Source organism: Bacillus rossius, chromosome 1 (genome assembly GCF_032445375.1).
Source record: "Bacillus rossius redtenbacheri isolate Brsri chromosome 1, Brsri_v3, whole genome shotgun sequence".
In the NCBI taxonomy this organism is placed as follows: Eukaryota; Metazoa; Arthropoda; class Insecta; order Phasmatodea; family Bacillidae; genus Bacillus; species Bacillus rossius.
In genome coordinates this window covers 317,026,696-317,050,347 of record NC_086330.1, presented here as the reverse complement: position 1 = coordinate 317,050,347, position 23,652 = coordinate 317,026,696, and the positions used below count along the sequence as shown (strand labels likewise).

Genomic DNA, 23,652 nt, shown 5'->3' with positions numbered 1-23,652 from the left:
TTTTATGTGTTGCAAAGTAAAAAAGTGATTATTGTTTTCAGCACTGCATTTTATAGTCTCTACTTTGATGGATGTAAGTAGGATTTATTTAACCAATTAAATAAGAAATTCTGCATCTAAAAATAATATGAACATCTTTAAAAAAAGTTTCTAAAAGTAGTAACATTACTATAACTTCAATGATTGCTCATGGGGCAGATATCAACAAACTGCTGAGGGTAGATTTCAACATTATTGAAATGTACCCCTTTACATGTATATTGTTCATTTAAGCAATAACATAGGACTATTACAGCCTTTTTTTAGAGTTCAATATGCCTAGGCCTATAATAAAATGGCTGTCAAATGCTATGCCTAAAATAAGTTAACTATCATTAAAATATTAAGCATGTGTACCTATGTAATGTTAATACTTAGTACCTATACCTTTTGTTTTCTCAGTATTCCAACCCAAAATTATAATTAATTATCAATATTACTGTTAAACAATAATGGATTAACTGTGTATTTACATTATAACTAAATTGACCATTTAAATCAAAACTGAAAGTTGCAGAAAATGATTGGCAGTTATCAAATCCTGGCAAAACTGTAACCATTCATAACCTAGCTGCTTTGACGAACACAGCATATTTTGCTCCATTTGCTCCTAAAACATCACAGCAGCTTTTAAAGCAACATGTACTTGGCAAGTGTCTCGTCTTAAGACGATTCTGCTGTTTCAAACTTCACACCAGAAAAACCAAAACACTGTGAAAGAAACACAAGTATACCTGAAGGAATTCTGACACCTGAAGATGTTTGGCCTTTTCCAAAAGCAGAACCAAGAAGAAAAATTGGAGGAAGAAAGAAAAAGAAGTAATCAATACTTACTGGAAAAAAAACAGAGTTGAAGAGGAAACAATGAAAAGGTTACAAAAGAAGTCAAAATTAGTCACGAAGAAAATGTAATTAGAGAAAATAATCAGAACTGGAAAACACAAGCCTGCAAGAAAATGTTACAATGATGAATCTTGTGATAGTGAAAGTAGTGAAATTCTTTTGCAAGACGAGTCTGATTGTAAAGATATATAGATCAACTTTTGATTTCCACATCAGAGTTTGAAGAAAATGTATATTTGGAAAATAATGATACAGTAATTCAAATAAATGATTTTGTGCTAGTTTATTTTGCAGGAAAGAAGTACAAAGTCCTATTTGTAGGGCAAGTAGAAGACCAAGAAGAAAACAATTACAAAGTTAGACTCATACAAAGGAATAAAGACTCGTAGAAATTTTATTTCCCCGAATAAGACGATATTACATTTTTGACAGAAGTGACATTATGATGAAACTCCCGCAGCCAACCATGAGTGGAGGAACATCTCGAGCCATTTCTTCTATGGAATTTGCTGTAAACTTACCTTCAGTTAACAATAAAATAATGTATAACATAATGTTATGCTTTAAGTGAATAAGATGATTTAACCATATCTATTAATTTTATTTTTATTTTTTATTTTGTTGCATTTGTATATTGTTATACATATATTAGCTTATTTGACTTATTCCAATAAATGTTTTATTGATTTGAAAGTAAAAACAAATATTATTTATTTGTTGAAAGGTACCCCACCACCTGTTGAAATGTGCCCCATGGTAGGGGTACATTTCAACAAAGGTAAGCGGTTCATAAAATATAAAATATAACCTCATAGTTGAGATTAGAGACTGCAGTAAAAATTAACAAGCTGCTCAACATACTATTAAAACTAATGATGCTAATTACTAAGATAAAAAATAAAATGTTTAATTTAAAAATATTATACAATAAAATTTGTTGAAATGTGCCCCCCTCTCCCCTACTTCGTAAACAAAAACACATAAAATGTGTATTTTTACACATTCCTTGTGCAAAAATACTACTGCTTTGTGTAAATTTACACCTAAATACTCAACATTAATGTAAAATTACAAATTTGCCCAGTAAATTAAATCTTCTGAAAGTTATACAACACACAATTACTTAGTAAAACTCCATTAACCTAAAGTAAAATAACACGTTATTTTGTGATAATAATTCCCCAACGGGGTGTGTGTAATTTTACACAAACAGTATGAATTTAAAAAAAATATATATATATATTAGCATTGTAAACTAACTCACTTCTATACCTGTGCGCCTATTAGACGACATTTCTTTCGCAAAATTAAGAAAACATCGTGTAGTTTTACACCAAATGGAGGCTGATAGTATAAATTGGTGTAAGTTGCCTTGTAAATTAACGATTCTCTTAACATTTTTACACCCATAGTGCTGATATATGTCCAACGATGAACCTGTGTAATCTATTTAACTCTTGTTTTTAAGTAAACAAAATCAGGCAGTAAGTTAGTGGGTTTTGTAAAGCATTGTTAGCCTTTATAAATAGACCTGAAGCAATAAAAAAATGAGTAATCTAAAGCAGACCAAAAGAACTTACACTGCGTTGACATAACTCCGTTTTTGATTAAAAAAATTATAGATATATGTGACTTTAGTTCTATATTATATAAGAGTTTTAAGATTGTAAGATTTTCTGGTTGTAAGATTTTCAGCTACACTTTTATACACTTTAATACGGTACGAGGGGGGAAGGTTTTCTAAAGATAGTTTAAAAGTTTCGCCAAAATTCGGAACAGACTTACTTCATTTTACTTACCTACATCGTAGAGATGTACAAAATAACATTATAATCGTAATTTAGTAATGATTAAAAGTGGAGATAATTGGCCATAGACCTTTTTGTCTCCGCGCTGCGTGAACGACAAAATCTCACTTTGATTAATAGTCTACAGATTATTATGTAAATGTTCTCAAACATTTTGATAGTTGTAACACCTTAATATAGTTTAGCCATTTTCTCTTTGATGAATAATAAGAATGCCACTAAGTAGTCACTAACATTTTCTTTTAACTTACAAGTTTTCATTCGTATGCAAATATGTGTTCCCATATACAGTTGGCAACCAATATGTTTAAAGAAATTAGACTTAGACAACCATCTATGCAAAAAAAAATACAACCTATAGAATATTTATTTAATGAGAATAACATCACTTAAAAAGTGTAAAAGTACGAGGGTCATTCAAATATAAACCAGAACATTGTTATACAGATTTAATGGTGGTTTACGAAAATACAAATGAAATGCCTTATTTTTATACATAGTTTCCTTCAACAGGAAATACATATTCTCCATCGGATAGGAAGCTAGGACAGGGTCATAATAAAATTGAAAGAGAGATTTTTGATCCCTTCATGAAAAAAACTCTAACGAAATTTGTTAATGCATAAAAAATACCTGTATTGAAAAATAAAAACCATGATTTTAAAAACTAACTACTTAAATTAATAACATTACGATACTAATTAACAAATATGTATAATATTAAAATTATTGACGCATACTATTGCTATAGTAACGTATTCTATTCTAATTTACCCCAGCTACGCGGTGTATTAGAAAACAAAACACTTCAAGAGAGTGCTCATAGCGCGATTGAAATTTTGGATCTTTTATAAGGAAATATTGTTGTTCTAGTGTAATGTTATGAATAAACATACGCGCTTTGCATCTATTTAAAATACTTAACTGAAGCAATTTACTAGTGATTTTTTACCTATTTAGTCAGATCTTTATTTCCTGATATTTACACGCTTCAACCCAAACGACAGTAGCACAGCTTCATGTATAGCAAGCACACACGCAGCGATCCCACCTCTCTAGCGATCCAATCGATTCTTGCAGACTCTTAACAAATACACCATTTAAAGTTTAAAAAACTTGCAATAACACTTGCTTAAATAATTTTTACGATGGGCCCTTCACGTTTATGTAATTTGTATTTTGATTCCAGTACACACACAAAAAAAGTATTATTTCCTAACTTTATTGATTTTCATTGTCTATGATGATTTTAAAACTTTTTAACTTTTTTTACACTATTTACGTCTATAGTAATATTTCTAGATTATCTTAGTGTCCATACTGAGAGTGTACTATTAAAATCGCATTTACAAAATGCATTTTTGTGTGATCGTTGCATGAAATTATAATTTAGCACTTGTTTTCGGTGTGACGCACTAGGTTTGTGGCTGTAAACTTTTGGTGTGTTACTAAGAAAGATTCTGCCATTGTACAAAAGTTCATCTTAGGGATAATGTTTCATATATTAAAAACCTTTGAATCCTAAGAGCGAAAAATCACCTCAGCCCGAGCGACTTCGACAACGCCTCATTAGCCTACAGTACACACTACGACGCCCGGAACACTTCGACGATAGGATCGGCTGTGTCAGACACTTCAAAAAGTGCCATTTTAAAGTGTAAGAAATATGGAATAACGTTTGCTCAAGTGATTTTCACGTCGTGCTTTTCATGTTTATGTAATCTATATTTTCATTCTTTGTAAATTTAAGTGAAATTTTTTTCCCAATATTATTGAATATTACATATTTAGTACAACATACTGAAAAGTTTTTAATTATTTCGCGTAGAATAATTTTTGTAGATTATTTTGGTTCGGTTTACTGAAGGCCGACTATAATAATTACGTTTATGGCATGCATTATTGTGGAACACTGCAAAAAGTTATTGTTGGCTACTTCTGATTCACGGAAGTAAAAAAAAAGTCCAGGAACCGAAGACCTAAAGAGGCCCAAACCCCGAAAAAATTTGTCCAAAGCTGAATTTTTGTACAGTGATAGAGTCGAATATTCTTAATAACATGCCAAAAGTTTACCGCCGTACACCTTGTGCGTCACTCCGAAAACATGCAGTAAAGTCCTTTTTGACAGCATCTTACAGCATCCATTAAAATGTTTACCTATAAACACAGTTTCTACCGTAGACTTTCTATAAGGCCATCAAAATAAAACCGAGCGTTTTTCAACAAAACTATGTAAAAATAAATACAAAGTTGAACACTCAAGATGAAATAAAAATCGTTAAAATTATTGATGTTTTTTTAATCAGCCCTGGAAATAAAATTATGATTTATATGCAATGAAGGGCCAAACGTGAAAATCATCTTAGTAAAAGTTTTTGCTTATTCCTTAAGCTTTAAGGCGATATAATTATAAAGAGTCTAGCGCAATTAGTTGTAACGCTAGAGCAGCCTGGGCGCCGGAGTGTGTGTCGGCATGTGGCGGTGCTCCGGTCGCAGCCAGCCTGCGTGACGTGCATTACACGCGACTTCATGGCCAAGCTCACAAGTTGGTGAATTAATTTTGTTTAGAAAATGCTGAAAATGTATTAAGTTTATTCGATTTAGTATATCTGAGTTAACTTAACGCGTGTAAAATATAATTTTAATAATTTTTCTCTTGTGAAGGATTTTTAATATGGCTCAATAAAATTGCATTGAACTAAATTTTTAGAACTTGTCAACAATAACATCCTAAAATCCAAGTTAAATAATTATATACGTAAAAATATATTTTTTAATATATACAAATCTCAGGTATGCTTTCTTTATTATAAAGCACGATTTTAAGTGTTCATTTTTAATTTGGCTGGTATCCATTTGTTTGGAATGGGAGAACGGAATCACTAATAATTTTAAAGCCATATACTCTAGGGCTCAAACATGACATCACATTTTGGATAAAGCATATGTCAGTATTTAAATTATCACGGAAAAATAAATTGAAGATTAAAATCATGATTTAAAAATCTAACTACTTAAATTAATACACATACTGATTAACAAAAAGGTATAATCTGAAAGTTACTAACTCATACTATCACTTTCGTAACGTAGGCAGTCGTTTTGTAATTTACCCAGGCTACATGGTCAATTAGAAATCAAACAAAAAATTCTCATGAATTATTATTATTTCTATTTATAAGAAAATATTTTTATTCTGGTGTAATGTGATATGCTTACAATACATAATAAAAACAATTAACCTACATAAATCGCCTTTACGAAAAGCATTTTGTGGATCGTTGCAAGAAATTACCATTCAGGAATTAACTGCACGTTTCCGGCGTGACGTACACGGTTTGCGGCGGTAAACTTTTGATAAGTTACTAAGAAGCGACTGCCACTGTACAAGTTAAGCCTTGGGATAATTTTCCATACATTAAAAACTTTTGTTTCCTTAGAGCGAAACCCATCATGCCCCAGCCAGCGACTTCAACACCGCCGCGGTACAGTACACACTGCCGCTCTCGGAACACTTCAGCGGTCAGATCAATAATTGTACATACTCAACAAATGTACCAAACGAAAGCATAATAAATGTGCAAAACGTTTATTTAAGAAACATTTACGTCGGTCTCTCCAATTTTAAGTAATTTTATTTATATTTCCATAAAATATAATACAATTAGTTTTCCTTAACTTTAATGATTTAAATTGTCTATTAGTGATAAGATTTAGAAATTATGTTACATCTATCACTAGTACCATGAACGGCAATACATATTTTTTCGATTATTTTGGTTTTCATAATGAGAGTTCTACCATTTAGGCCTATATATTACATTTACGAATGACATTTTTGTGGATCGATGCAAAAAAATTATCATTTAGGACTTAACTGAACATTTTTGGTTGACGCACATGGTTTACGGCGGTAAACTTTAGATAAGTTACTAAGAAACGTTTATACTGCCACTACACAAAAATTCATCCTTAGGATAATTTTCCTTTTTATTTCCTAACAGTGAAAACCATCCCAGCCCGAGCGCCACAGTACGGTACACTACCGCGCTCGGAACGCTTCTGCGATCATATCAATTGTACCGTATCACAACAAATATGCAAATTTTAAGCTTGAGAAATATGCAACATCGTGTATTTAGGCATTTTTTTACGTCGGGGTCTTCAAGTTTATGTAATATATATTTTCATTCCTCGTACCTAAATTTGAATGAAATTATTTTTTCTAATATTATTTTATATTGCATAATTAATAAAACATATTGTAAAGTTTTTTTTAAATTTATCATGTAGAAAAAATTTATATTTAATTATGGTTTGGTTTACTGAAGGTCTACTATATCATAATAAAGTTTACGAAGTGCAATATTGTGGAGCGTTCAAGAAGATATTATTTAGGACTTAACTGCACGTTTTCTGTATAACGCACAAAGTTTGCGGAGATACATTTTTCACACGTCACTAGAAAATGTTGATATTGCCACTTTACTAAATTTACGTCTTGGTAAAAATTTCCAGAAACTAAAAAGTCTCGAATTCGTGGGAGCGAAAGTCGCCCCAGCACCTGCCGCTGTAGCCCGTACACACAACACTGCTACGCTCGGAACGCTCTAGCGCTGCGACAAACTACGTTAGCCTCTTGAACCATATGTAATTTTAAAGTTAAGAAATATGCAACAATTTTTGTTTGTGTGATTATGACGTCGGACCCTTTATTTATAATTTAATCAGGTTTTTTATGTCCTTGGCTGAGATGAAAAAACTCATTCCATTAGTTAATCGATTTATATCCCACCTTTAATATTAACATTAGGGATTATTTCAACATTTATGTGTGTAATAGCTTTTATAAATTATTGTGGTAAGTTTATGGAGAGTACGTTACGCACGAAGTCTACAGTGGTAAACTTTCGATATGTTCGTAAGCATAGTAGATTCTACGACTGTGCAAATATTTAGCTTTGGACAAATATTTTCGTTGTTGAAACCTTTGTTTCCTGGAATAGAAGAAAGGAACCTTTTCTCCCTCTCGCTTCCAGTACACCTTCGAACACTTTACCCTTATCATTGTAAGAATGTCGAAACCTTCCCAATCCTCATTTTCAGAACACCCGCTGATTTTACAGCTCATCCTCGCCTGTCTAGCTGCCCACGGCCTTCCCCCCTTTCCTTCACGAACAAAGACTAGCGGAAAGGCAGAGCAGAAACATTTTAAGTGGCTCTTTTGAATTTGTTGTTGGGTTACAAATTTTCTCACCAGATATTTACTAAACAGCATTTACGAGATGTGCAATGGTACGCAACTGAACTTAATTATGAACACTCGCGTGTCGTCTTAACGCTATTATATAAAACATATTTAGTCAAAATCTGTTCAGAAAATTTGAGACAAAACATAAAATTCAAGAAAACTATACTGATGAATTTACAGGAAAAGCCTTTAAATTATAGCAAAGACAAGAAAATGAAGTAGCCAATATGAAGTGTGAGACCAAACCGTCAGTACAAGGCACGATGACTTCGCAGATTCATCGGGAAGCAAAGTAAACTTAAAACACGCTGATGATTGGACACAATGCTCTTGGCACGTTCTTGACGACCCTGAGCAAGTTATAGACAAGGAGAAGTACTGGTTATTCAATCACATGAAACCCGCCAGAGTAAATGGTCTGTTATCTACTAATGAGCATTCTAAAGAGGCCTAATTATGTAAATATATGAAGTTGAGTCTAGCCTGGGGTGAAATCAAGGGCAAGCCGGGCAACAGCCCAGGAACCCGCGACTTAGCAGGGCCCCGCGCCAGCCCTTTCATTTTCACTTTCCTTATTTTCTGTGAAAAATATGGACATCATTGGAAAAGGATGAATGAAAAATGTCATTAGCATGTATTTTAATGTGCTGGTCATTTTTATTTTGTAATAATAAATTTATATTTATAAAACTAACCTGAGTATAATTTTTCAGGAAATTATAAATATTTATTATTTCTCAAGATAAATTATTAAAGCCATCGTCAAAATTTAATTTTCATGTTGGCTTAAAAACATTACATCCACTATCTGATGTAATTGCAGAAAAGTGGTTAAGTGTAAGAAAAGGCGTACCGCCTTAACTTCGCCACCAATAAAGACGATAAATAAATAAATAAATAAATACATATCTCAAAGAAATTACTATTTAAATTGTCTATATGGTCAGGCCAAAATCCGCATTTTCCCTGGCGGGCTATCCCAGAAGCCCTCCGGCATGGCCCCTCTCCAAAATATAAGTATTCCAAAAAATAAAATTGCCCAGGGCCCCGCATAGTTCAGGGCCGCAACTGACTGAAACGGATTTGCGAAATAATGGTGTCTGGTCTTAAAAAATAATGGGAAATAAAAATTACTGATGTTTAGAGGATAGTAGGTACTGCCAAGCACCGTGATACATTAAGATTTAAAATTGAATTCAAATCGTTTAAACTTCGGAGGTATACATATAGGAAAGAAGGTTATTTAACAAATCGAAAAAATACGAGTCCGACTAGGGTGCCGCTCGTACAATGTTTGTTGTAAACTTGCAAACTAATTCAGATAGAAATTCAAAGTTATTCCACCGGAAAAATGCCTCGATCGATTTAGCGACAGGCTAAAATTCATATATCCATAACTTCAATATGGTAACATTACTGGCATATAGCTTAATTGGTGGAATTTGGGCGAATGACAAATCCTCAAATAAATATCAAATCCCAAGCTAGATGTCACACACGTCCCGAAGACTGTGGAGTCTATCCTAAAAGTTGAAAATATGTGAATTTGTCCAGTCTTAACTATAAAATATGTTATATACACTAAATGAGTATCATGTACCTACAGCTTAACAGAAGTACTCACGTAAAATTACAGATATTTGTAAATTTGTACAATTACAGGAAAACAACTGCATCATTAAAAATAGTATTCGCAGTAATGATATTGGGTTCGGATCTTACCCGAGAATTTATACTTTGTATCGTGCCAGTACCTCCAATAGATAGTGTTATTTGGAATTCGTTCCCTGAATAGATTAGTAAGCATAATAAAACAAAATAAAGTCAAATTATGGAATATTCGAATATCTTTTATGTGGTTTTTAAAAAAATATGAATACATGTAACTTCAAATAAAATTTAAAATTACGCATCAATTTTCATAACAAATACTCACTCAGTATTATCTCGAAAAACGTATTTCATGTGCCTATGCATAAATTACCTTAGCCATGTGTTGTACAAAGTTGTAATATTTATCCTAAAGAATTACAAACTATTTCTTGGCAACTGGTTTTCAAAGGAATCTTTTGTAAAGGTATAAAAAATATTTATGTGTAGTTACCTAAATTTACTAAAAAAAATATATATATTTCTTCACAAATACCTGGAATCAGCAACAACAACAAAATGAGTAAATAATAATAATAATAATCCAACACGGCAAGTGTATCCGAACTGGAAACCACGCCAATAAGATGATGCGGTGATAATGTGCACGGCTGGATGTTCGCACGCGGGCGGCGGATCGAGAAGCAAGGGGCAGCGCGCAGACAATTGTCCCGTGGGATTCTCCCGCGGCCCTCTTTGTTGGCGCATCCGGTTCAGCTCGCGGAGCCGCGCGCAGCCGCGAGGGCCCGGCGCGACTCGCTCCACCTGGGGTCGGCGCTACGAGCCTGCGTGTTCGCAGCTCGCTATCAGGGGATCGACCGATCTTTACAAGGGTCGAGACTTTAAATTATGTACCACGGAAAATGCTACAGCAAAGATTTGCTAAGTTGCAAAATATATATATATATATATATATATATATATATATATATATATATATATACACCAAATAATCACGATCAAAAAACGGAATATTTCAAATAAAAAAAGTCTCGTGCGATGTTTTTTTCTTAACGGAAAAGATTATTTGATTTTAGAGGTGATGTTTTATTTACTTAATTTAATATAAATATAAATGTAAGGAACGATGACATTGGGGGAGAGGGCCCCCATAGGACATGCTTGCTTGCTTGCTCTTGCTTGCCTTGGACCCCTCCCCCGGCCATCCACTGACGGCACGGCCTTGCTCGCAATGCGTCAATGGATTAAGGCGCGTTCCTCACTGCCGCTGCCCAGCAGGTCCTGACCCTTCCCTAAGGACCCCGAAACACGATGGCCAGCAGCCTTAAACTGAGTGTGACGTTATTCATTGCGTCTGCTGTCTCGTGAGATATCATACTGTTTCGCGGATTGATTTCACTCCAGGTTAGACTCATCGCCTGTGTGCAATCGGTACTTTTTTTTAGAATGCTCATTTGTCGATAACAAGGCCGCATCATTTGTGGGTGACGCGTGACCGGGTAACAACTTCTCCTTGGTTATAATGGCCCAGGGTTGCCAAGGGCATGTCAAGAGCATTGAAGTCCAGCCATCAACGAGGAGATGTATAATATGAGCTTCAAGTTTTCTTTTATACCTAAAAAATCCACAACAAATTCATGGTGACAGCTATTTAATCCTTAGAATGCACGCGTAAAATTCTTAAATGTGTACTGTTTCTTAATAGCCCTCAATATTCAATTGGCTCAGTGTAAGACTTATCTAACCTTATGTTAATTTGTGCTGTCTTTTCTCCGGACACTCCAAGAAGAATTTCCACGTGCGCCACTGCTTCCCAGTGCCCATAATTGGAGCTTGTTGAGGGAAGGAGGTACCCCGAAGTATTACGGAAATACTGTAGCAGTAAAATATAAATGTAAAAACCTACATCGCCACGGGGCTGGGCAGAAACTGTTAGTACGTACATACTTTAGTGTTTAACAACGAGTAACTCTATCACTTTAAGCCACCTTGATCACTGAGTAAATTTAGGAATAATTTGAAAATTAACGTTTATGAGGTACTGCAGGCACGCGTCGAGTTTCTGTGCGCACAAGAACACGTACGGTAGGTAACAAGGCTTATATATCTTTATTATGTCTGTCGTGTCATTTGTTGGCAAGAGTCGGGTGAATGAGTCGCAGTCTCTTGAAGTTGAGCTATACCATGGACGAGGCAGATTCAGACTTTTACAAAAATTACATTGGAAACCAGTTTCCAGAAAATAGTTTAGAATACTACAAGACAGATATTGTAATTTTGTACAACACGTGGCTATGGTTATTTTTGCATGTATCAAATATGTTTTTCGAAATAATACTAAGCAGTTATTAAAAAAATTGGCACATAATTTTACATTTTAATTTATGTTTCATTCAAGAATATTTTTTTAACCATTGAAAATATAATCGAATGATAAATAATTTGACTATTTTGTTTTATTATGATTATTAAGGTGCGCAGTCAATACTGGAAAGCTATTCAGGGAACGGTTTATAAATAACTTTAACTATTGGAGGTACTAGGACAACACAAAGCATAAATACCCGGGTAAGAATCCGAACCGAGTATAACTGCGAACGTTATTTTATAATGATACGAAAAAATTACAGTGTTGACAAAGTACTTGATTATTCCTGCCCGTTAAGTCTATATAGCTCTGACCACGACTATTTCGCACATATGTTTTGTTTGCTCCGCGCTAGACCCAGATATTCCAAGCGTGATGACTGGTTGCTGCCACGGCCGGACACTTTGAATCGCGATGCACGTGATAAGGTCAACGCTTCTTCTGTTCTGTTTAATACCGGCTCAGAGTACTCCAGGGGGCGTCGTGACAGCTGTAGGCCTATCATTAAGGTAAAGCAGATTCATATGTGCTTCAAGGCTACGTTTCTACCCAATGAAACAGAGAAAACTTCGTGTTATTTTAAAATGACAAATAAATCAAACTAATCTGCTGCAGCTCCTGATTCAAAGGACACCAGCTGAAGGAAAATGCGCTGTATTCGTGGCTTATGTACTGAAAGTAGGGCAGTTCGAACGCACATTCAACTGCCAATAGCGATGGGTGGGTAAATACTGCATATCGAGCCAGTAAATAGTATGTAATCTTTATCTGTAAGCTGTGTCTCTTGTCTACAACGACGTTTTACGCGGGGAACTTAAATAACGCTCATCGAAGTCTATATCAAATCTTTGAACTGAGTGAACATTGGTCAGTGTAACCCTCTCGAAATATATTTGTTAATTTAATATTTCCAATAAAGCCAAAATAAACAACTAAAAATTAACAACGTAAGTTATATAAACATTCTAAGTAGGTACCGAACACTTTAAAGTAGACATTATCTTCCACTCGCAAAATCTGTCACACAGGGTAAAATGTAAATAAGTACATATTAATTAATTTTACTGAAGAGAAGGGCGCAAATATTGTGAAATAGCGACCATGCGCATCCTTAGTACGATGTGCAGTCCAAAACACTCACACAAATTATATTTTTACACCGTTATTTCTGGATCTACGAATCGAACAACTGTCTCTAACTGCCAGTCCTCGCATGAATTTACATCACACCTGCCAGGCGGCAACGGTACCGGAAATGACGCACAAAAAAAAACACAAGGGAGTGCTAGGGCACCCACCACACGCAAGGCCTATAAAAAAAAAGTAGACTCCGTCTCCCACCCCACAATCCCACGGCACTGCGCATGAATTTCAACGTGAGAAACTTTTATTCATGTGGTTTGTTCACATACAAACTGAAATGCAAATACAATTCTTACTAACAAAATTCGGCCTCTTGACATCGTATACGCACGTAAGTAGGTACTACCTACCTACGACCAGCACCGAGCCAGGTGTACGATGATGTAGATAATTTTTGGTCCTCGTACCAACATAAGTTAACTTGAGAAATTGAGGTGTTAACTTCCGTTAATAACAAATATCTGTGATGACTTTATTATATGTACAACATTCAAAACTGAATTATAATTGTTATTAAAATATAAATATATATTCACTAAAATTAACAAAACGATTTACTTTAACGTACATTGAAAGTTTTCATATCAAATCAAAATTAATATTTTAACTATGTAATATATGGGCTATTATTAATTAAATGATTGTCATTTAGAACTAAAAATTTTAAAATTGATAGTAGGATTACATTTAAGTATGTCTTGTACAAAATAGTCTTATAACTTTTTTATTTCACGAGGTGAACATGTGCATCCGATAGGCAAATTCAACTGTCATGTGGCATCTAAAAGAAAGCAGATTTATATCATGCTAAGTCAGAAAAATGAACATACCTCTGAATTGAAGTATCCAAATGATGTTTTTAAAAATCCACTTATTCACTGACTGATGTAAACAAACGCAAATATTATGAGCACCACTCTACAAACACAGTACCACACGCGCCGAAGCGTCAACTGTCTGCATCCAGTAAAACTTAACGGAACTTTGTACTAGTGCCGCCGCTCTACAGGAGATGGCAGCACAAGCTAGCGGAACACCTGCCACTCCTTTGTATTTCTGCGCATGCGCTCCAACAGCCGTGGAACAACTAACCACGGAATACTACCAACATAGCAATGTTCAAGAGAGCTGCGCCTCTGACAGTTACGAGGCTGAAATATTCGTGGTAATATATTTGTTTTCCCCATTTAATATAAAAGAAACATAATCAAAATTAATTACACGCAACTATTTAAAATTAAATTTAACTTTAGGGATAAAAAATTAACAGATTTCGAATGTAACAAGACTTCTTCCTCAAAGATAGTATTGAAATAACCATCAATATATATATACCATGCAATTTTACCCCTGGATGTTTTGTTTGCAGTTCAATTAGGTATTCTGGCTGGCATTTTATTTTTAATGGGTACGTTCGCGTCTATATATTAGATTACAAGAACTTAACATTTTCAGCTCTTTTCTTTTAATAACTAACACTAATTTAAAAATATTATAGGAACGTAGGCTCCATTAAAAATAATTTATGTAGCCTACTTTACATTGAAGTTCACTCCTGTGCTTTCTGTAATCACGCAGGACAGCATTTTAATTTCTGTTCAAACATCGAACTTCTGTGTCTAGTGACAGCCATTCGCAATGTAGGTATTCCTTAGGTAGGTACCTATTTATTATTTTATTCAAAGCATGTTTTATTTTAATGTTTGTATTTTAGAATGCATTGAGTTTTTATTTACATTAAAATGCAAAGGCGAGAGGTAAAACATTTGGATTCCGAAAAATATTTCATTTTATTTATATTACTCTTTTGATCTCATTTGGTTTTTTTTCTAGTCTGGTTGTTTTTGACCCAATACATGCAGAGTTTATTAAGGAATTTTAATATACGTAATGTGTTAACGTGTTCGTTTTTGGAAAATTTTAATTAATTGTACACGCTGTAAGTGGTATCAAGTCATTTGGCAGAACTTAAATCAGTTTAAAAAAAAGACTAAGTTACCAAGCAGTTAAGTTAAGACTTGGCCATTATAATAAGTGTACAGTTTCAGGTCTTAACGCATCATATGAAACTACTTAAGATTTCTAAAAAAAATTGTCTTATTACGAAAATAGCTATTACGCTTGCCGTTACAAACATTTAATTACTTATGTATTATTAGGTAATATTTTTGAACAGTGACAACTAAAAGAGTTAAACCGTGTCTTCACTGCCGTTTCTTTTTTCTAGGTAAGAATTATTTGATGGGCAAAATTGTCAGATGTACACGGAAATGCATGAAAATCTTTACTTCTTACACCTCAATATGAAATTAGATCATCACCATTTTAAGTCCTTCATAGAAGTGCGTTACCGAAAAATATTTTGCATTTCCGTTCGGTTCCTAGTGCATACAGGCGAAGTGTGCTCAGGTAGGCTTACAGAACTCAAGTATTATGATGAACACATGACTGTCAGCTCTGTAATGTTATCCACATCTTCTGTGATCCTCATTTTACAACAGACGCAACGATACTAATCTTTAGTAAGTAGTATGCAACCGCCATGTTTGGTTTTTGGGTTTCGTCAAATTCAAAATTTTAAAAAGAATTATTTTATAAGTGCGATTATTGAAGTTAAGTGACAATATCAGTTGCAGAAACACAAAAACCAAACTTAAAGTAAATGATTACAGTGCAATTAGTGAAAATTGCCTGACTCTATAAATATAAGATAGTTTGAAGCGTAAATCTGGCGACAACATTTGCAACAAAACGTAATATGTAACGTCAACAGGAAAACATCAGCGGCAACTGACCTAAATTACAGACAATGGCATGGAAACATTACAACCCACCTTGGCAACGAGGGCCTAATAGCGCGAAGGGCGCGATGTGTCGCGTTGTTGTGAACACGCAGTTTTTACTCGAGCGACAAACAAAAAACAAACGATTTTATATTAAAGGTTTTTGGCTATTACCTACATATAAACCATACAAAGACGGCAATGAATAACTGAGGTTTTTAATCTACATTTTTATTACAAATAATATGTTTTATTCAACTTAAACATTATTGCAAAAATATCACAGCGCGTGAACATCTTTCAAAGATTTCACAGATAAATTTAGTAAGTAAAACCTTAACAAAAATTATATAAATAATTTAAGTATAATCATTATTCTAAAACAAAATGCAGACCCGCATTTCAGTAAAGTCCCACCCGCGAATTTTAATCGCACTGACGTCACAGATGTCAAAAGTGAATGGGTGTCGCGCTATTGCGATTCTAGCATTAAAATGGATAAAACTATCAGCATTATGTTTGTAATGATTATTAATTTGACTTACGAGATGCTTGAGAGCATGGTGGATATAGGTATTAATAAATAACAATATCCTACTTAATGCACGAAACCTTTTTGCAGTTAATTTTATATTGCAATTACGTATATGTACAAAATTACTGCTCCAACTTTGAAGGGGTGTAGGGATGGAAGGAGAGAGGGGGAACAGTTCGTAGTCAAAGCTTTTATGCACGCCTTTATTTCCTCTTGCAAATTAAAGTTTTGCTCAGTTACCACTTAAATAAATTCGAAATTTTTAAATGAAGATATACGTTTAAATCATTAGAAAAACTTCAACAGTTCAAATATAATTATTGCAATTATTTCTGTAAAGTTTAAATGTAGTTGTGAATATTTACAAACTACAATAAAAGTCCTTAAAGCTTGATCGTTCTCTAGCATCCTTCCCCAGTTTTTAGACAGATTTGCAATGTCTACCCTGCTTACTGCAGCTGTTAGCCACTTTGGAGAATACATTTATATTCTTTTAAAGTAATTTTGTGCTTTTACCTCTAGAAAATGAATACACGTGGAAACTGATGTCATTTACCCACCTCAGATCACCAAATTATGAAATGTCACAACAAACACTGCTTGAAATTTACTATTGTAAAAATTGTTTCCCTGCTTATAGGAGCTATGTAAAAAAAAAAAAAACGTGTCCAGAGAGGCTTGAGTCAGAAGGAATTCCCATGAGATAAAAATAGCTGGAATAATATTTGAAAATGCAGTATTTACAATCTAATATTGCTTTCAGATAAAGTAATAACATGATCAATGCCACGCTCAAATATTTTCACTGATTTTTCCTCGCATTGCTGAGCCACCACGGACAACACAATACTAAAGCTGGACTCAGATGATCCGTCACGTCTGTCCGTCAATCACGTAATCTGCAGCCAATCAGAAGCCGCGGAAAATTCTATCCGTCTGTCCGTCAAAAACTTCCCAAGCTTTAACTTTCAATGGACGGACGGATGAAAAAATAACCTCCAAAATGTTTGTAAGGTATTGCCGGAAACTGTAACTACCTTAAAATATTTTTTTAAGTTTGTTTTATTTATTTAGCTGTTTTCATTATATTTTAACTTGTTTTTGAATACATTATAAGTTTTATATTTAATAGGAAAATTAACCGAGACATATAAGTGTCATTAATAACGTACGGTGAATCTGAAAATTACGTATATTACGTATATGAGCGAAAACAAATTTGAGTTTTATGAGTTATATGTACTTAAATTATATGCTCGTCGATCTAATCTACCTATATAAGATACATTTTTATCAAACTTGTTGACTTCTAGTCAGTAGGCAGCATCCACGGGGAAGGATATTATGACGAACATGCGCATCATTGTGTATCGGTCGGTTAGTTGGATGAAACGTTGGCGGCTGAACGCAATGGATCATCGAGAGTAAGCAGTGAAGTGTTCACGCAGAACACCCTGTGCTCTCGGGGTTTCTTTAGTTGTACTACGCAGTACGCGCTGTCCAAATGAATTACATCTGAAACGCACCCATAGGCCTGACAGCAGCATTGCCTGTCCTCACAAGAAGACTGCGAGGAGACGATACAAATACGCAAACCTAAACATAGTCTGTGTTCATGATTTCGTATATGCTGTTTAAATATTTTGATAGTAAAATTAAGTCGTAGGCCGAGTTGCGTTTTTTTTTTTTTTGCTCAAGAAGCTTCTGTGCAGGACTGTAGCCACGGAACCGCCATTGTAGTTAACGAATAGTTCTGTGTTCAGGTTTCGTTTTTAAAGTGTATTTATATAAGAGTGAAAATTGCTAAAAACGCGTTTTCATAATCATTTTCAGCCTTGAAACACCCAGTGCAGATTCATGAAAGTTGATGAAAAGACTTACATTGAATCTTTATCTTCATTTCTCCGTCCTGTAATGTTATGGTTACATCACAAATGCCATGGTTGTTCTATGCACGAGAAGATTGCGCCAGTTCAGAGCCTCGCAATTAGAGGCAATACTGCGTTAGAAGCACTTGCGAGCATCGAACTTATCAACTCGCCTCAGTAATACGAATACACCCGCAGAGATGCCAATATTCAAGAAAAGTAATTAGTATCTAACACGTGAAATTTGTATGTAAAAACACTATCAGAAAAACCATGGAAACTTTTTTTTTTCACATTAACAGAATATTTTAATAATTTAAGGTTAAACACTAAAGTATACTCATTTTCTTGAAATAATCATACAAATCACTGGCTATCGCGAATTTAGAAGTAGGTAATCAACACACTTAATACCGTCTTCAACATGCGAGGCGTAAGCGGATCAACTTTTCTCCTTGAAATCACCAAACAAGTGCGCACTGTTCTACGCAAAAACTAAATTAAAAATATTTGCCAAAACTAATCTTATAATCGTAAATTCTGAACCAGTCTTAAAAGCGTTATTGAGAAAAATTCGTAACTACATCGACTGATTCGTAACAGTTCTATGCACCCGCCTACTTCCGTTAGTAGCTGAATTAAACATGTTTGATACTTATCTCATTTTAAAAATTGTGATGATGATCATGATAGTAATAATGAAACAAACGGTATGTGCAAGAGGAGAGTTATTAATATAAAGTATACTGTATTTATTTTGTGCCATAAGAGCTATAGTTTCGAGCCTTTTCCTTTGTACGATCTTTAAAATTTGCTCTTTCTCAGTCAGCGATTAGCAGACATGAATGACAATTTGACATTCACTGGATTGATTCAGGCCAGTAGCGTTCATCTTACCGATATTAATCAAAAACAAGATGTGCCACACGCCGTATCAGGCTGCCAGTTTCTATAGGCTCTGACACCCATAAGACAGCACTGCTGGATTAAATATTCTTGAAGTAGAACACTTGGTCGGCAAGCGGCAGAGATGGAGCACCTAGTGTTGGGAACATTCAAATCTGACATACGGTACACGAAGAGGCGCAGACTTGCAGGATGTTTTTAACACGTTGGAATGGTTATTTTGAGACACTAAAAAGTTCAAAATGGTAGAAATAAAACACAGAGCACTGGGTAAGAAACAGTGGATGTAGTCCCCTTATTTTATTGCACCGTACATATACACATGTCAATTATTTTAGTTACGTACAAAGAAGTAAGGTACCTATATGAGAGTGAGTTCATTATACAATATGTCAAAAAAAATTCCTGGCGTACATTTTTTTTTCAGGACCTATTGATGAAATTTTCTTACAAATATTATTCGTATCTCGGATTCTCTGCATGTATAAGCAAATATTAAGCATAATAATCTACTAAATATTACTATTTGCAGGGACGTATCGATTTTTAAGTCGCAAAGCTAAAAATAATTTTCACATGATCTAAGTGGGCATTCTCTTAACTGTTTATGTTTAACGTGGTTATAAACTAAAGTTTAAAAAAAATTATAGAAGCAAGATTTCAAGAGAATGCTGGATATTAAAATTATGTGACTTCCAGCGCCGTTAGGGCTACATTTTTTTGGCTTTCATGACCTGTAGACACCCTGTTAAAAATCGTCTACCGACAAGAATAAACTATACCGTAAAAACACATTTATCTCACCTTGCTTTACTTGTAGCTAAATGTAAACTTACATTAATTAGCCTGCATAGGTGCCAAGTGATAAGTGAAATAATTATAATATATTTATTTTTCGGCAGACAGCATATTCAGAGAACTAAAACTAACTTCTCCGGTTGTAGAATGCAAGATTCTTGCCCATCACCAGGGCCACAAAAGCGGCCCTTGGTACTCAATTGACCCAAAATAAAAAATAATGCGGGCCATTTGATGCATCCTCTCCCTCGCCCCTTACATGGTAGAGCTTTTCTGGCCGTCTAACGGACCATCCTCTTGTCCTTCATTTATCCTGCTTGCTTTGAATGCATGCCATATCGCACCCCGCATGACAAGCCTAGGGTTATCCTGTCTATGCAGGGTGTACCTTGGCCCACTTCAGCGAGAATAAGTCTGGAGTAGGTACGATGGGGAGTTGGTCATGACGAAAATTTGCTGCCATGGGTGGTCAATATCAAAACAAAGCACACGATTGCTTGCAACCTTTCATGCATGGTGTGTCCAACATGATTAGGAATTTAGGCTTTAGGCCTAAGATGCACCAAGTCCTTCCCTAAGCCGGACCTCGCTCACACATTACTCTTTAGCTTTAAGTTAGGTCAGGAAAAATAATCAACTGTGGCCACCGACGTCACCTGTTACTCAAAATCTTATGTTAAAAAATAGGATGAAGATGCTAACTATGATTCATTTTCACTTTCATTTAAGTTGAGTTATAACTGTCACATTCCCCCCCCCCCAAATCTTTTACAAAATATCAATCAAAGAACTTTTAAAGTGCAATACCAGCTTAATATGTAATTATCCGATACAACTACGTAAAATTCGTCCAACGGCAACCAACAGGTAAGCATAATACTGTTAAGAGTGGGAAAAACCAGTTTGAAAGGGATAGCCCAATTATTATAGTTTTTATTATTAACTACTACTTGCACGATTAATTACATTACAACACTTAAAATGTCTTGTCCACAAATTAATCGCTCTTCATTTAGTCCACAGTTTACTCTCCCCATTTGAACTTGACTCGACAGTGGCTTTCCTTACTGCTCATCTTTTACCTCACACTTCTGTTTTAACACACTGCCTAACACTACTCACTCGTTCATCGCACACAGCATAGTTACGATGCACTTTCTCAGCACACTAAGCCGTCGCTTTGGCCCGTGTTCGCTCGACAAGAGGTCTCTCGCCCTCTTCACTCACTGCCTCTAAGGCTGGAGTCGCAGTTTTTATACACATCAGCCACCTTCTGGAATGGTATCGCATCATCAGGATCGACTTGACAGCTGAAACTCCCAGAACAATGACGTCCTAGTTATGCCACTCCACGCAGCGCCGAGGAAAGAAGCAGGGGAAGGAGGGTAACAAGGCGCAGCCGCTAATACGCCAAGGAATGTACCAAATTAATGATTCGCGCCCCATGGTCGCGGGGAGGAGGGGGGGGGGGCAACAGACCCACCTACAGTATGCTATTAATACATTACACTTGCGTTTGTGAATGAGTGAACGAAGGATTTAGAAACTTATCTAGCTGTAGACAAAAAATAAAATATTACAAATAAGTACTCACTTTTACAAATTAATACATATATAGAAAATTAATCCCCCCCCCCCCCCCCCCTAAATACAAAACACAGAGAAACAAAGATACCCACCACAATTATAATACTTGAGCTGTTATCATCTGACCCACACAACACACCACCATTTCAAATAAGGATCCTTCGTATAGGGAGAAAACTATTCAATACTTTACTGAACAGAATTACAGAATTGGATAATCTGGCTAGTATAACTTAAAATAATTTCTGGAACACACAACACAAAGAGGGTAAGAATTTTAGGATACTGCCACTTAATATGTTGTCACAGAGGCAAATTTGGCCCACCGCCCTACCAGGGAGTCACTGATTCGAATCTGGTTTTCAAGAATGTAGCTGTTGAATCCAAATCTGGAGACATATCCTGGTGAAACTCATGGTTATGTCCATTGCACGTATCAGCTTCTCGCTTCTCTAGTTCAACCAGCAGAGAGCCACAAGTTGAAGGCATGTCTCAGGGGAGACATGAGTGCATCCATGACCAGGGGCGCAACAACTAAATTTCCAAGGGGGGGGGGGGGGGGGAGGGGCAAGATACCTTTTTATAAAGAATCATCGATCCCCCTTATTGAAGTGGGGGGTCCGGGGGTCCTCCCACGGGAAAATTTGTATTTCAAGGTGGAAAATTGTGCTATTTAAGCAGTTTTATTATCTAAAAATTGATTTCACAGCACTTTATTTGCCCCCACTTCAAGGTTTCAGAGGGGGGACAAAATACCGTTTCCCCCCCCCCCCCCCCCCCCCCTTGTTGTTGCGCCCCTGTCCATGACCCCATTCAATTAGTCTGAACCACTCGCCCTCAGAGGATCAACTCTACTACATGATTATGGACAAGTTCACTACGAATTATTCCTCCACAGCAGCTGGGTTAGTCGCAAGCAGAAACTGAGTTACATTGTTAAGGCGAGAAAAAAGCCAGCTAAAACCAAGATCTGCTTGCTGGAGTTTAGTAGTCAGTGAGTGTGCAAAGCTAGTGTTTTCTCAGCAGAGTTGAAATAATTTGTTACTTAAAGCTTTAAATAAAAACCAAAAGAGTAACGAGGCATTAACTCTATTTAAGATACCAGACGTGTTAACATAAACTTCTCAACCAGTGCTTAAAAGGCTTGTTTGCTAAAGAATCACAAGTTGATTAATCTGTATCTGACACTAAACCATAAACCATATACTTTTCATGAGGACAGTTGAAAGAATTGTAAATAGTACTTCACTTATTTACTCAACTATTTTCTATCCAAAATATTAAAATTTTTAATGTATATTGTAGATCTTTGTTGTTGTTTGATACGAGAAAGAACATCAAATGGTGGTTAAGATTATGGTTTAAAATGCATTTTTCCCAAAAGTGGACATGGTGTCATGTCTCTGAGGTAAAGAAATACAAACGTGGAAGATTTTAATTAAAGTTGAGACAGCCTGTCAGTATTCTAACTATAATTAAGTTCAGTGATAACACTTTGAACACAGTGCAGGTTTGAGATAAAATTCAGTTATTATTTTTTTTATTCTATAAGCCCTTGGGTTAACAGATATTTACTAGCCTGTTTTGGTGTTTGTTATAGAATTTTCTAATCATTAATTTGTTTTGTTTCATGCCAAGGAGCCAGTCATGCTTAGAAGATTTTGGCGAAGCAGTTGATAATAAATGTTATCCAAATTTTTCCATGTTCCTTGACTTACATAAGTCATTATCATTGTGGGACCACCACAGATGATGTATTAAAAAAAATGGTAAAAATGGTGTTTTCTTATAAAATTAACCTTTTTACTTGTATCATTATTGACATCTGTAGTCCTGCTCAATTTATATATTCATAAAATGCATATTATCAAGCATATCTGCACTGTTTTAATGTGAATGGCTGTGAATAATAAAGTTGTATCTACGTTATCAATCTTTTTTCAACTTATGTAAAATTAATTAACTTATTTAAAAAAAATAGGGCCAATTATTGTACAGAAAACTGTGCAAGTGTACTTCAAATTAAAATTGTTTGTTATTTTTGGTTCTACTTCCTTTCATGATATACTTTCTCCTTCTTTTTTAAGTGATTAAGGGGGGATTAAGCCCCGC

At 35.0% G+C, this 23,652-nt stretch overlaps 1 protein-coding gene across 1 annotated transcript in view; it reads right to left on the bottom strand.

Moving 5' to 3' along the window:
• LOC134527972 (rap guanine nucleotide exchange factor 6-like) overlaps window positions 1-14,027 on the bottom strand; it is a 760,364-nt gene extending 746,337 nt beyond the window's left edge. Inside the window, exon 1 of the mRNA XM_063361085.1 lies at window positions 13,894-14,027. The gene's annotated coding sequence lies outside the window, so the exon portion shown is untranslated. The remainder of the gene's footprint in view (window positions 1-13,893) is intronic.
• Window positions 14,028-23,652: the final 9,625 nt, after the last annotated feature.